We start from the raw sequence: 14,880 nt of genomic DNA, 5'->3' as shown, positions 1-14,880 counted from the left end.
GTTGGTGTCGATGGATTTGTTCAGACCAAAAAACAATCGCGGGACTTTGGCCTGGACAGATCTATTGACACTAACAACGATGTTAAAAATGTCGGAAAAAAATGTGAAAACGTCATATTGCCAGACATAACGAAATTGTGAATATGCTTGATCGCTGTTAAGATCGTCGAGAGGGATTGTTCAAACCTCACATTGTTTGTTTGCTGTTATTAGTGTCAATACATTTGTTCAAACGAAAAAAGAAGTTACAATCCTGGAATTTACAGCCTGGTCGGAGTTAATCTTGTGACTGTATCACAAGCTTTAGTGCGGGCGCACGCGGCTTATACATGGGTGCGGCTTGTGTAAGTGCAAAAGTGGCAAACCACCTATAAAGTGGTGGGTGCGGCTTATAATCAGGTGCGCTCTATAGTCCGGAATTTACGGTAATATGTTCGAAAAGGGGTAGTCAGAAGCAAATGCTTATATTCCCTACCCCTTTATCTTCCCTATTAAATACACCAATTATATAACAACAATTGTAATACTATTAATAATAACAGCTTTGTTATAACAATAGCAAGAATAACTCAAAGTTAATCATAGTGTCACGGGACCGGACCAGATTGGAGGCAGGAGGCAGGAAGGATGAACTCATTCGTGTTAACGATCAGATACTTTTATTAAGGAAATACAAGTCGTCCAACACTCAGGGACAAAACAAAACAAAAACAGGCTTACAGGCAAACAGGAACTCAGACTAGGAATACTCACAAAACAGGCTTTTAGTCAGAACGGGCAAACGCAGGTTTCCTCACGTCAAACAGAACAGATTAATGCAGAACAGAAAACGCAATGAACCAGCCACCGGCAATCCCCAAAACCCGCCTTTAAGAAGCCCACACGGAAATTAGACGATCTGCTACAGCCGGTGCCCAGGGGGCGGGGCCAGCCGGTCGCCACGGCGACCATGCTGAACATGACACATAGTTCTATACGCACTACTGTATTCCTAATCTCTCGTATCACTTATACCTGATTTTCTCCATCTCTGTATTCCGCCAGCAATGTTTTTTTGTATTTAAATTTGAACAAGTGAATAGTTGTGGACATTGTTTGATCTTATCTTGTAAATTATTCCAAATTTTGACTCCACACACAGACACACACGTACTTCTCCTGGTGGTTCTCACCTTTGGGATTGTGAATTTTCTACAGCGTCTTAAGTTATAATTTCCTTCTTTCTGAATGAATCATTTATGGATGTTTTCTGGCACTATGTTTTTGTTGATCTTAAATAGCAGTTGTGCAGTGAAAAATTGTACTAAATCATCTAATTTTAATAATTTGGACTGCAGGAATAATATACTAGTATGATCTCGATATCCTACCCTGTGTATGGTTTTAATTGCACGTTTTTGGAGGATAAAAAGGGGCTCTAATGAACTTTTGTAACTATTGCCCTAGACTTCTGCAATAATTACAAAAGTTCACTACAGCCCCTTTTTATCTCCACTTATACATACTGTACACTTGGGAGTGTTTGGCCCGTCTTAAATCACATTTCATATAGCCTTGTGATACAAGTTTATTGGGCCCCTGGGTCCAACAAAGCCAAATTTAGTACCACGCAATAAAATTTTCAGCATCTGATGACCGCAAGGTCATACCTCCCAGTACGGATGTGTTTTATGTACAGGCTGACCTGGAACAGCGCTTCGGATTTCAGCTGCATCCATGTCGGATTTTGTCGGCTGTGCTCGGTTTAAATAGTAGAAAAAACAAAAAAATGCCATTTTTCTTCGCCATTGCAATTAGAATTTAGGCCGGGCTCCAAACATAACCTAGTAAATGTTTGTGCCTATTTATCTTGACATTTAATTTATCCTATTGTTGGCTTTTAAGTCTTTAATACGTGTTTATGCTAGCGTGCCGTGTCTAATTTTTCTTTTTGCACCATGATGTCTATTTTTGCACCAAATGCATATTGCACAAACCCTTACGATACCAAACTGTATGTAACCTCCTATATGCCGACATTTCTTGGGTAAATTTTGTGTAAATTATAACTATAATCTTATCATCCTTGTTTTATAACCTTATCTTCTCTGTTCCTTTATCTTCTTGGGTTTTTTACCTCACTGTGAATGTGTGAAACTGGAGTGTCATGCCCAATTTCGTTGTCACAATATGTTAACTCATTTTGTAACAATGACAATAAAGGTATATTCTATTCTATTCTATTCTAATTTAATTGTAAACAATGTTCAGGACATTATTATCGATGCCGAAAATGACAATCCGAATTAGTATTTTTTTAAAATTTTATAGCTACTTGATAAGTGTTATATTTTTCTTAGCCAAGGCACATGTGACTTCAGGTATGACATCTTCTCACCTGAAGGACACCCAAAATGCGATGCACTTCCTCTCATATTTATATGCAAGTATAAAGGCGTTAGAAATCAGGTTGCATGGACTGTGCTGAAAGAAGTTGAAAGCTTTAGGTACTTGGGTTGTGATGTGGCTGCAGTTGGTGGAATGGAGTGCGAGGTATTGTACAGAGTGAATCAAGGAAGCATGGTTTTGGGTGCTCTGAGGAGAGTGATGAGCAACAAGAGCATGAGTACTATACGTAGCCATAATACAATACAACTTTTACTTATATCTGTACATTCAAGGAAACTGTGCGGGTCAGATTTATCGACATTTCGTTCTGTATACACGTGTACTAGAATGACAATAAAGTAGATCTGAATCTGAATCTGAAGTATGGATGTTAAGAGGGGACTGTATGAGAGTGTGATTGTGCCGACTGTGTTGTATGGTGCAGAGACTTGGAGCTTGAACGCAGATTTAAGAAGGAAATTGAATGTTTTTGAGATGAAGTGTTTGAGGAGTATGTTAGGAGTGACAAGATTGGATAGATTGAGAAATGAAATTGTGAGAGACAGAACTGAAGTTGTAGTGGAACTGAGCAAGCGTGTGGATAACAGATTACTCGGTTGGTTTGGACACATGGAGAGGATGGATGAGGAGCAAATGTTGAAGAGGATCTACAGAGCAGAAGTCTATGGAAGGAGACCAAGAGGAAGGCCGCGATTGGCGTGGATGGATGGTGTTATGAGTGCACTGCAGGAAAGAGGTCTAAATCTAGTGGAAGCTAGAACTCTTGTTGGTGATAGGAATGAGTGGAGAAGTGTTGTAAAAGGATAGTTTGGACGTGTTCTAAGGGATGGGCAGGGCACCCGTATGATGCGGCAGGGGTAAACCAGTGAAAGCTGTTGAACAGAATGATTGTATTGTGTCACTCTAACCTGAGTGACATGGCCGTTTGCTTGTGTCCCGTTTCATCTGGAGGGACGAAAGCATGACCTACTTGGGTGCCGAGGTGCTTAACTTGTCTGGATGTTTGGGTATTTGGGTTGGGCATGGTCCCCCAAAATTTTTGTGTGTGTTTTTTGCTACTTTTTCCCTTTTTTATTTTCTTTTTGTGTGTGTTTCTTTTACTGTCGGTCAACCCTCTCGAGGAATATGACCAGGGTAGATATATAGATAAAGGTGCTCGTAATAATATCTTCGCATTATATTTGTGACTGACAAAGTAAATATTGAGTGATCAAGTCAAGCTCTAGTCTTTCTCAACTACTTTATGGAGACATGTTTACTGGAGCTGTGTAATTGTTATTGTAAACAAAGAAAAAGACATCAAAAGATTTGGATCGGTCCTCTCCAAAAGCAGGATTTTATCATGAATCGTGCATCCCTACACTCAGTGGGTCCTTTATGCAGATAATCCAGAACAGACTACAACCAGGGTGGGAAAACTACAGCCCGCGGGCCACTTGCGGCCTGTCATGGTTCTGAATCCGGACTAACAAAATATAGTTATGTTTATTTGGGGCTCCCCTTATCACAAGGAGTCTCAAAGGCCTGCAGAGACCATTGCAAACTAGACTATTATGACACCATCCCCTGGTCTAAAACCTACATGAGGGCAAGGAAAAACTCAAAAACCTCAACTGTGAGCGTTCATTGCATATACATAGTATGTGATTAAATTCTAAAAAAATGTGTTTGATGCTACGCTTGTCCCCTGTGTCCCCAACATTCATATAGCCACCCATTTTCCCTTATTATATACTGTATTGATTTTATTTATCAAGGTATTTCATTTAAAAATACCTGTGAGCTAACTGTATTGCATTGAGTTTTTCAAAGCATATTATTGAATTTAATGCTTATAGAGGGACATACTATATATATAAATATATAGGGCCCAATATATATATATATAATTATATCTAAATATAAATTATACACACACATATATATTTGCATTCATTCTGAGTATTTCAAAACCAATTTGATTAAACGATCTATTTATAGACCCCAAAATATATGTATGTAGTGGCGGGCTGTGCATTTTACACCTAGGCCTTCAGCTCCAGTTTGAATTAGTTATGTGTCATTACAAGCTCTTGGAGTTGGCTCTTGGAAGTGAAATTTCCAATTGTATTATTTGCGAGGACTCAAGTGGAATAGTGATTTTGGCCAACAACTTCCGCACGCCTGGATCTCTGGGTCTGACAGCGCGGCCCCCGCCACAGAGTGCAGTCCGCTCGGGGAGCTGGCAACTTGGACTGTGCAAGAGGGGAGAGGGTGGGAGACCTGCTTCACGTAAAGCCTTTCTTTTGTAACACAATCTAAGTTAAAGAAGATTTTATAAACTGGAACAAAGAACAATGACAGGTGGATAATGAAAAAGGTGAGCGAGAGAGAAGCTTGGCCCGACCGCAATCGTACCGCCCAGGCTCGCAAATCGGATCGTCTTTGGCTTAAGATATTACATCTAGGCTGAAATTGTTGGACAAAAGTTTTCCCGCTTGCAAAAGGCTTGCTCGGTTCTGATTTGTACGACCTTGTATAGCTCAGTCTTTTGAATTTTAACGGCTATTGGCCCGACCGCTTTGTTGAATTACCGCCCCCTAGCCAATCATAATTTGTGGAACCAGTGTCATTTCTCAAAGCCCTCTAGAGGGCTCTCAGATGCCAACGCAGAATCTTATTAGCTAAACCACCAGCTGTCTTGAAGACTGGTGTTACAGAATACAGCCTTCAGGATTTTTTTTGAACAAGTGATGGCCTGAAATGGAATTGGTTTAAAGCCTTGAATATAAAAGCACACATCTGGAAGCTTGGCAACCAGGGGAGAAGCAGTTGGAGGAAGCTGACAAACAATTTGAAATGATTTAATAAGTAGAGATGGACACAATATAATCAAATCACATAATTTAGATATTTTTAGAATAGAATATACCTTTATTGTCATTGTTACAAAATGGGTTGAACATATTGTGACAACGAAATTGGGCATGGCACTCCAGTGTCACATTTAACAGTGAGGATAAAAGAAAACAAAGAAGATAAAGGAACAAAGAAGATAAGGTTATAATTTACACATTATTTGCACAAGAAATGTGGGCATGTAGGATGTTACATACAGTTTTGGGATCGTATTAGTGAAATATGCGTTAAATGCAAAAATAGTCAACATTGTGCAAAAAATAGTCAACATTGTGCAAAGTGAGCATAGGCATGAATACAATAGGCCAGCAGAGGAGGCCTTGCAGACCCTGACGTCCCACCCCTGATCAAATGTACAAGGAGATGTCTGCATGTTTATTTATTCCTAAATGTCTGTTTTTGTTTTTTTATGTTTACAATGGAAATAAAAATGGACATATGTGTTTTTGCATTTGCAATGAGAATACGAGAAATTGGATAAGCCCACGTTAACCCTCTCCCTCATCTATTGCTGAGGTATCGGATTTGAGACGGTATCTGTCGATACCGACAACAATATCAATGTTTTTCCCTCTTAACCTGGCCCTTTTCCAAAATTATTTTCAACCAATGGGGTTTGCCACTCCTGGGCTCCAAGCAATCTCTGGTTTTACTCTGCTGCAGAGAAGTCCACCATGATCGCCCTTCAGGACATTTTCAAAGAGATTTTCGCCTTTGACAAGCTTTTCCGAATGTCAATGGCGTTTGTTTACATTTTGAGTCTGGTCTGTAGCCTCCAAGAGGAGAACACCAACGCCCACAAAGTTCATCAGAGACGACCTCCACCGTTTGGGAGTGAAGAGGACGGAATGTCCGGCACTCCGCCTTATCCAATACTCCTGAGATCGTCTCCGTGTTTGCTTGGTCCGAGACGTATACATTGGCTCACGGGTGTGAAACATGCGGTACGTAGACCCGATCAGGCACGCCACGGTGTTTAATCCGGCCCGCGAGACAACACTCAGAGAAGCACAAGAGAAAAGCGAGCCGTCGTTTGAAATATGTCTGCTTGACGTTGACAAAGTTGGGCACCATTAGCAAAGCAACTGGAGCTATATTAGTCCCTCTTTCAATCTTTTTATTTTTCCCTAGCTTTCTCTTTATAGTTCTTTCTCTTTTCTTTTTAACTTTACCTTTTTTCTCTCTTCCTACCTCTCTTTGTCTCAATTTTCATTTTTTTTCTCTTTCACTTTCTTTTTCTATCTCTCTCTCTCTCCATTTTCTCTTTATTTCTCGATGGCTCTCTTTTTCAATTTTTTACTTTCCCTCTCCTCTCTTTCAACCTCTCTCTGTCTACCTATGTCTCAATTTTCTTTTTATTCCTCTTTCACACTCTTTAACTCTATTTCTATGACACTTTCTCTCTTCCCAATTCCTCTTTATTTCTTTCTATGTCTCCCTTTTTCAGTTTTTAACTCTCCCTCTTTTCTCTCTTTGTACCTCTCTCTTTCTACCTGTCTCAATGTTCTTTTTTCTCTTTCACTCTCACTCTTTTTATACCTCTCTTTCTCTCTCTCCAATATCTCTTTATTTCTCTGTATGTCTTTTTCAGTTTTTCACTCTCCCTCTCTTCTCTCTTTATCCCGTTCTTTGTCTACTCATGTCTCAATTCATTTGTTTTTCTCTTTCACTATTCTTCCTCTCTCTCCCTTTCCAATTTCTCTTTCTCGTTGTCTCATTCATTCTTTTTCTCTCTCTGTTTTGTCTTCTCTTTTCTCTCTTTCTCATTCTCTCTCTCTTGATTTATCTTATTTTCTTTCTGTCTTTCCTCCTTTCTCTTTCTCTTGTTCTCCCTCTTGTTTTCTTTCTCTCTGTAATCTACCAGTCCATCCCATGTGAGTTTATTTTTCTAATGTGTGGTCCTTGAGCTTTAATGAGTTCTACACTCCTGCGTTGGCTGATATCTGTCAAAAAAGCCTGTGCAAATATCTGATGCCCCCCTCCCCTTCGCAGTTTTTTCCCCGACGCTCAATTAACAAAATGAGTGAAGGCCTCCAAAAATACGCAGTCTGAGTGTCTTCCAGTCTGCGATACCAGACAATTGTGGAGGTGACGAAGGTGCTAGCTGTTGTTCCCCCGTCAATCTCTTCCCGATCAAATATTTATGTTTCTTTGTTGAAGTTGTCAGCCTCCTTCCCAGTTAGGTGCCGACTGACGACATTTGCTCGTCTTTAACGGCAACACGGGTTCCTGCGTGCGTGGTTTTGCCCGTCTCTGTACTCGTACCCTTTCCTCTTCCGGTTTTACTCCGTCAGCCTTTTCTCGTCCGTCTTGATTAATTACGACACGAGGAAGCGGCACAGCTTTGTAGTCTCTAAAAATATAGAACCACGAGAAAACCATTTTGGATCATGCATGCAGACGCCGCATCCTGTTAGAAATACGGGGGGAGCACATCAAATTGTTGTTTATTTGATCGAAAGATGTATCGTTTGTCTTTTTTCTCTTGATTTGTGAATCATTTTGTTAGACTTAGAGCAGGCGTGTTCAAACTGCGGCCTGGGGGACAGTTACGGCCCGTGATCAAACTTCTACAGGCCCGCAGCCTCTCATAAATTTTTAACAAAGAAATTGTTCACCATTTGACCAGATGATGGAAGTAGCCCTTTGGCTACCTTGCCCTTGGCTTTCCTTTGAGCCCAGCCCATTTCCGACATGGGGACTGTAAATTAAAAAAGGAAAGTTGACTGTGAGGTGCCGCCGCCTCCAGGATAAGTGGAAATTGGAGTATTTTTTCACTGAAATCCAAAACAACTGTCTAAGTTGTCAAGTGACTTTGGCTTTTTTCAATATAACATCCAGAGGCACTTCCAGACAACAAAACGCTAACTTTTAGCTAAAAAAAAAAGGTAAAACTTGCAAAGTGTGAGAAAATAGTACACGTTTTTTGCATAATATATATATTTCATCTGTATATTCCGATTATTTCCTGAAATAATGTCTGTCTCGTCTTTGACCTCCGGAGTTGTGGCGTCATCCAAGTAACACCAGCACCCTCTCAAGCCAGTCACCATAATGGTTGACGTGTTAATTAGTCAGATAGGGTACTAAAGTTTTAAGCCAAGTTTTGGTAGTTTATGTGGTGAATGCCCAGGTTATGTGTCACAGGTGGGTGCAGCACTGGTAAAACAAATGGCGAGCAACTAAAAATGGGGCGAACTGGAACAAAATAACACAGAGAGCTAACGAAGGTTAAACCAACCGGGATACGGCAGACAAGACAGCTGCTAAGGAGGGTTAACCAGGGACCAGTCGGCGGAAAAACGGGAGCCGGCCGACTGAAAATATGCAGTAAGAAGCCAGGATAACCGGGAACCAACAACGGAAAAACTGTCACGGCAACAAATGAACACGGCAGGCTAGCCAGCTGATAAAAAAGGCTAACCGGGACCAGTCAACTAAAAAACGGGAGGCTGGCTGAGCAAAAACATGCAGTAAGCAGCCAGAGTGCCACGGAACCAACAACAAAAAACGGATGCAAAACATGAACCAAGCTGGGGGAAAAAAAACAATCGACACAGCAGACTAGCCTGCAAACTGATTGTTAACGGAGCTAACCTAAACAAATGTGGATGCCTTAGCAGCCTCCCTGAAGCTAATGGTGTGGTATCCGGACAATATTATACCAATTGCAAGACACGCGGCAAAAAATACAAAGAAAAGGCAACAATTCCCAACCTAAACGGTGGCAAAGGGAAAAAGGAACACACACTGTTAATACTTCCGTATCCTTCTCCGTTACAGAATTTGGTGACATTTTAACTCAACTCTGATTGCACCTTGTTTTAAGTAACTGAATGAGGGAAACAAATTTAAGTGGGATATTTGTTGTTATGGGGCTCGTGAATTTTTATTATTTCATATATTTTATGAAATCATCACACAGTGAAATAAAATGCACTGAAGAATTTGCTTTTATCAGGAGAGCGAGTCTGGCAGATTTGTTGAATTTTGTCTTAAGCTATACAGACGCTGCCCGACCTACGAACGGGATAGGTTCCGGGCGATCCTTCGTAAGTTGAGTTTGTTTGTAAATTGCTTCAGTGCAACATTTTGTATGTTTAAGGTTCGTATAAGTAACCTGTATTGTTTTGTACTAAAATATGAACATTTCATAAAATAATATGCTCTATAAAGATAAATAAAGTGAAGTTTAACTTACTTTTGGAAGATGGGCCACTTTCGTTTCAAAAGAAACGACCCGCTTCTTCTTTAAACTTTACACCAACCATATTGAATGGATGCGTGAGATATTAAACAATGAAAATGGCAACCGCGCTGGAGATAGTATAGACATCATATAGACAGTATAGAATGTTTACACATGAACTAGGAAGAGGAAGTGGATTTCTTCTTCGGGGTGGATGCTGGGTGACCTCTCACAGCGCCACACGCTGGTTGCGGTGGAAAAAAGCACTCAGTACTGTCCTGTACTCGGAAAAAGGTGCACAATACAAAATCTAACTTACAGCAATGTTTGGATATTTTTCGACATCACGAAAAAAATTGATCATATCTACGTTTTACGTTAGTCGAATGGTCGTAAGTAGGGGAGCGTCTGTATGCTGCTTTTCCCAATAAACAAATTAAAAATGAAAAATAAAATTCTTTCATAGCTCGAAATCAAAAAGGTCCCACACCCCTTTGTATACAGTAAAATAGATGCATGGAATTTTCACACAAATCCAAAGCTTGTTTCCCTTCTTTCACGAATGGACAAACTGATGGAAAGAAAACGTGCATGACATTAACTTGAATATAGTCTCATCTCATCTCATTAGCCGTACCGCTTATCCTCAATAGGGTCGCGGGGGGGCTGGAGCCCATCCCAGCCATCTCCGGGCAGTGGGCAGGGGACACCCTGAACAGGTTGCCAATCGCAGGGTCACACAGGCACAAACAACTCATTCGCTCATTCACACCTAGGGACAATTTGGACCGGCCAATCCACCTGAAATGCATGTCTTTGGAATGTGGGAGGAAACCGGAGTGCCCGGAGGAAACCCACGCATGCACGGGGAGAACATACAAACTCCGCACAGGAAGTCTGCAGCTGGATTTGAACCCACGACAGGTTCCCATGACATGAAAGGTGCCGCACAAGCACTAACCACTGCGCCACCGTTTTTTTCGTTGCAAACGAAGCGAGCGGTTTGATGCTACTGTGCGCATGCTTCTGCTGCCTCGGATTTCATGTGGTAGTTGTGTAGTGAAAGGAAGTCCGTCTCTTTTTAGAGAACCGGCTTTTTCGGCTCAACTCATTAAGAGAGCCAGCTCTCAAACGGCTCACTTGCTTTGATGCATTATATTATGAATTATGATGTTGTATAAAGAAGTTGAGAAAAAAGGAAGTATAAAAGGAGAAAATACAGGTTATCCCTTTAATCGGTATATTACCAACAATAATTTAATGCAGAAAATGATTTTATAATTTGAATAAGAAAATGTATTATTCTACTTAATTATATTTGCATGTATTTTTTCCTTCTACAGTGAACGTCCAAGTGACTTCATTTTTGAATTTTTTTTTATAATAAACCTCATTCATGTCGAGCAACTCAGGATCTCACAACAAAATGTTAATTAATAATATATATGATACAACGAAACACATGTGCAATATAACATGTTAAACTACATAAGTAAACACGTTTGAAAAAAAAATATGGTGTAAGATTTTTTTATATTTTGTAAGGGAAAATACGACAGTTTGTAAGGGCATGGAGCCCTGGAGCGCGACAGGTTACAATCGCTGCTCACTACAATGGCCATTCATCATTTGTTAATTCTAAGAGACGCGCCATTGTTAAGAGCCTCGTCTTTGACGTCACAGTCGAGGGGCTATATGCCGAATCCAGCAATTTTAAGCCTAAACTTCTCGAGTCCCGGCACGTGGAATATTTTGCAACACATCTGCTTGATTATGAGGGAGGAACGCTACAAGTTTGGTGTATAATTGAAAAAGTTATACGTGATTAATGCGTCACTGTAAATTCAAACTAAGCTTTCTCCAAATGAACCCATCCAACAAGAACTCTTTGATAATTTGCTTAAAAGAGGGTAGGTTCATGTCTTTATATGGTTGTAATGTGAACATTACAAATATAGGTCCTTTCTTTCTCGCTTCCTTTCGTCCTGTCTATTTTCTCTCTTCCTCCTTTCCTTCAGTCCTGTCTTTCTTTAGTTCTCTCTTGCTCTTTTTCTATCTTCTTCCCATCCTGCAGCCCTTTGAGACACCTTGTGATTAAGGGCGTCACAAATAAACATGATTGGCTATACTTATAATTCAAGGCGTTAAAGGTGTGATATTTCACCACTAGGTGTCGCTGTATTGTGTACTGTAACAGAAAGTGACTGCTACAAAGCACAAGGAAGACTAAACGTTGCAACATTACAGAGACTAAAAGTGACCAAAATTCACCATTTTTTTAACAGCCTTTTACAGGGTTTTATGTGTTTTTGGGGTAGCAGCAAGATAGCAGGCAATCGTGTCACCTCCCTCTAACTGTGCCTAATGGTATGTAAAATAATTATTAATTTCGCGACCTACGAGAAAAATGCACATTTACATGCTAGTTCATGTTTTTCTGCTTATTATTCAAATCAAATTTTGTTTTTTTATTCTATTAAATGAAGTTGTTTTTACCACTATGTCCTTTTTGAAAAAGGTCTTCGAATGACCTATTTTTTCATAGAAGAAGACAACATTAAATCAGATCAGTAGTTCTAAAATAGTGGGGCGGTCCCCCTCGAGTGCCGCGAGGTTCCGACTTTGGGGAACTTTTTTATTTTTATTTTGTTTTTTTAACTTTCCAAAGAATCGGGTGCAATAGCACCTTCACTACACTAGGGGAGCAGTGGTGCTCCCATTGGCTGTGCATATAGCACCGAGTATAAGCTTTGAGTATGAAGTGTAGATACGAAGTCTAGCAGACCCTCAAGTGACCCCGTGAAAAACATATCCAATCCAAATAAGGAGACAGTATTTTATGAGTGGGGTAGCGGATTTCTTCTTCCGAGGGGTGGCATGACAGAAAAAAATTAAAAGCACTGGATTAGGTAAACACAAAAAATACTATATCTGCGCTAAATTTAATTCATGATGGATGGGTTAAACACACCCCAATTTTTGCCTCACATACATGTTTAATGAAGTTTATATATTAACATTCATGGTGTATGGGTGGGTACGGTTCTGACACGGTTCCGTCATGATTTGTGGTTTGTTCCTTTGTTCTTTGTTTGGAGCCGTCCAATTTCGTTGTCACAGCATATCCCATGTTGTACAATGACAATAAAGGCATATTCTATTCTATTCTATTCTATTTGCCTCATGCCCTTACCTGCGCTCACTGGTTTAGCCCCACTGCCACTCGTTCCCTAATTAGTCCTCCTCCTATTTTAGCACGTCATTCTCGTTCACTCCTGGTCAGTCCGTCAGGAAACCTCAGCGCGTGCATGGGAAGAACTTTTGACTCTGGCTCCCGTTTTTGATCCCAATCTGTTTTTTTGTATCAATCCAAGCTCCGTTCTCCTGTCCTGGCTAACCGTATCCTGCCCAATTCTGTTTCCTGTATCGATCCCTGATCCAAGCTCCGTTTCTCTTGTACTGGCTACCCCTACCCTGCCTGATTCTGTTTCCTGTATCGATCCCCGATCCGAGCTCTGTTCTCCTGTCCCGGCTACGTGTATCCTGCCCGATTCTGTTTCCTGTATCGATCCCTGATTCAAGCTCCGTGTTTCTTATCCCAGGTACCAGACCCTGCCTGATTCTGTTTCCTGTATCGATCCCCGATCCGAGCTCTGTTCTCCTGTCCCGCTCCTACTGCCCAGCGAGCACCAGATCGCTGTCTTTTTCCTCTTGCCCTTACTTCCCCAACCCCTTTAATAAAGCATTCTGTAAAACGTTACGTATTTGGGTCGCCTGCCCGACCAGTTGTGACAGGGTGCTAGGGGCACCATTTCCTGTGGGATATCTTGGGCAAGTACAGCCTGGTGGCACCCATCCCTCTCCAGGCAAACAATAATATGTGGATTTTTGCTTTTCACAAACAACTGGTGTGCTGAAGTAATGAGACAGATCACAATAAAGGATTTGTCAACATACATTGTGTTGTGTTTTTGAGTGCATTTTATACAGTCAATTTGTAGACCTGGGGTCCGGGAAACTTTTTAACCCAAGGAACCATAATAGCAAAGTATTCTGATATAGAATTTCTTTTAAGGGGAGAGCCATTCCATATATTTTAGGACAAATTTCAACAGAACCTGCTCTCCGGACAAAATCTAATTTTTCAGCACATTTTATTTGACTTGTGTGACATTTGATAAAATTTAAGAAATAATAATGCCAGAGCCTGTGTCCCATATCAACAAATATACCACTTTAAACTTGTCTCACTCCCACAGTTAATAATATCATTTGGGGCTCATTTTGACCTTAATTTATTTCAAATAATGGTTTGAAGCAAGGTTCTTTTGTAAATATGTCACAAAGATGTGCAAACAAAAAGTTTATGGATGTATATCCTTTCAGTGCGTGTGAGAGAGGGGAGCGTGCCGTTTTGCATAGCTGCGTCCACACCTACCGCTCACCCAATCAAATCTTCTTGTGTGCTTGGATAAGATTTGTGGGTTACAGTTTGTTCTGTGACTTTTCATCATAAAGTGTCTCAACAGTGTACATGAGCTTCCATATAAAGGATTTTTTAGTGACGTACAGCCAAAATGGGGTCTGTTGGTGTGACACCTTTACTGTAATTGTATTCATGCCTATGCTCACTTTGCACATTGTTGACTACTTTTGCACTAATGCATATTGCACTAATACGATCCCAAAACTGTATATAACATCCTACATGCCCACATTTCTTGTGTAAATATTGTATATATTATAACCTTTATCTTCTTTGTTCCTTTATATTGTGTAGACTATAACCTTATCTTCTTTGTTCCTTTATCTTTTTTTTTTATCCTCACTGTTAAATGTGGAACTGGAGTGCCATGTCCAATTTCGTTGTCACAATATGTTCAACCCATTTTGTAACAATGACAATAAAGTTATATTATATTCTATTCTATTCTAAAATGTATAAAATGTAAGTAAAATTATGTCCTTTATGCACTGGACTGAACAACATGCATCATTAGAGTTGCCTGGCCATATGTGCTCATCGAAGGAGCCATATATGGCTCACGAGCCATAAGTTCCGACCCCCTGACAAAGAGTTCCCCAGCGGCCTATAACTCAATCTATTTTCACGTGCTTAACGGCGTAATGTTTATCATTTATTTATAATAACCCTGTGCTTTGTATCCAATTCCTCATCGTTGTGTTTATAGAAGGAAAGGGAAGCAATAAACTTAAGCTCTTATCACTACTCGTGTCAAACACATAGGAACACGCATGAAGGTTTTGCCCGACTCTCTGTAACAACTCAAATCCTCCGTCGGTCGATTTACCTTATTCACCGTTAACTTTTGAACACACGACGACTTTTTTTAGCGACCATAAAAATAGACAGAAGCAGGAAACATAAACTTTACCGTGTCGGG

This window comes from Urocampus carinirostris, chromosome 12 (assembly GCF_059441175.1).
Source record: "Urocampus carinirostris isolate Australia breed hairy pipefish chromosome 12, RoL_Ucar_1.0, whole genome shotgun sequence".
Classification (NCBI taxonomy): Eukaryota; Metazoa; Chordata; class Actinopteri; order Syngnathiformes; family Syngnathidae; genus Urocampus; species Urocampus carinirostris.
The sequence above is the reverse complement of the archived record's forward strand: the minus strand, read 5'-3'. Positions refer to the sequence as shown.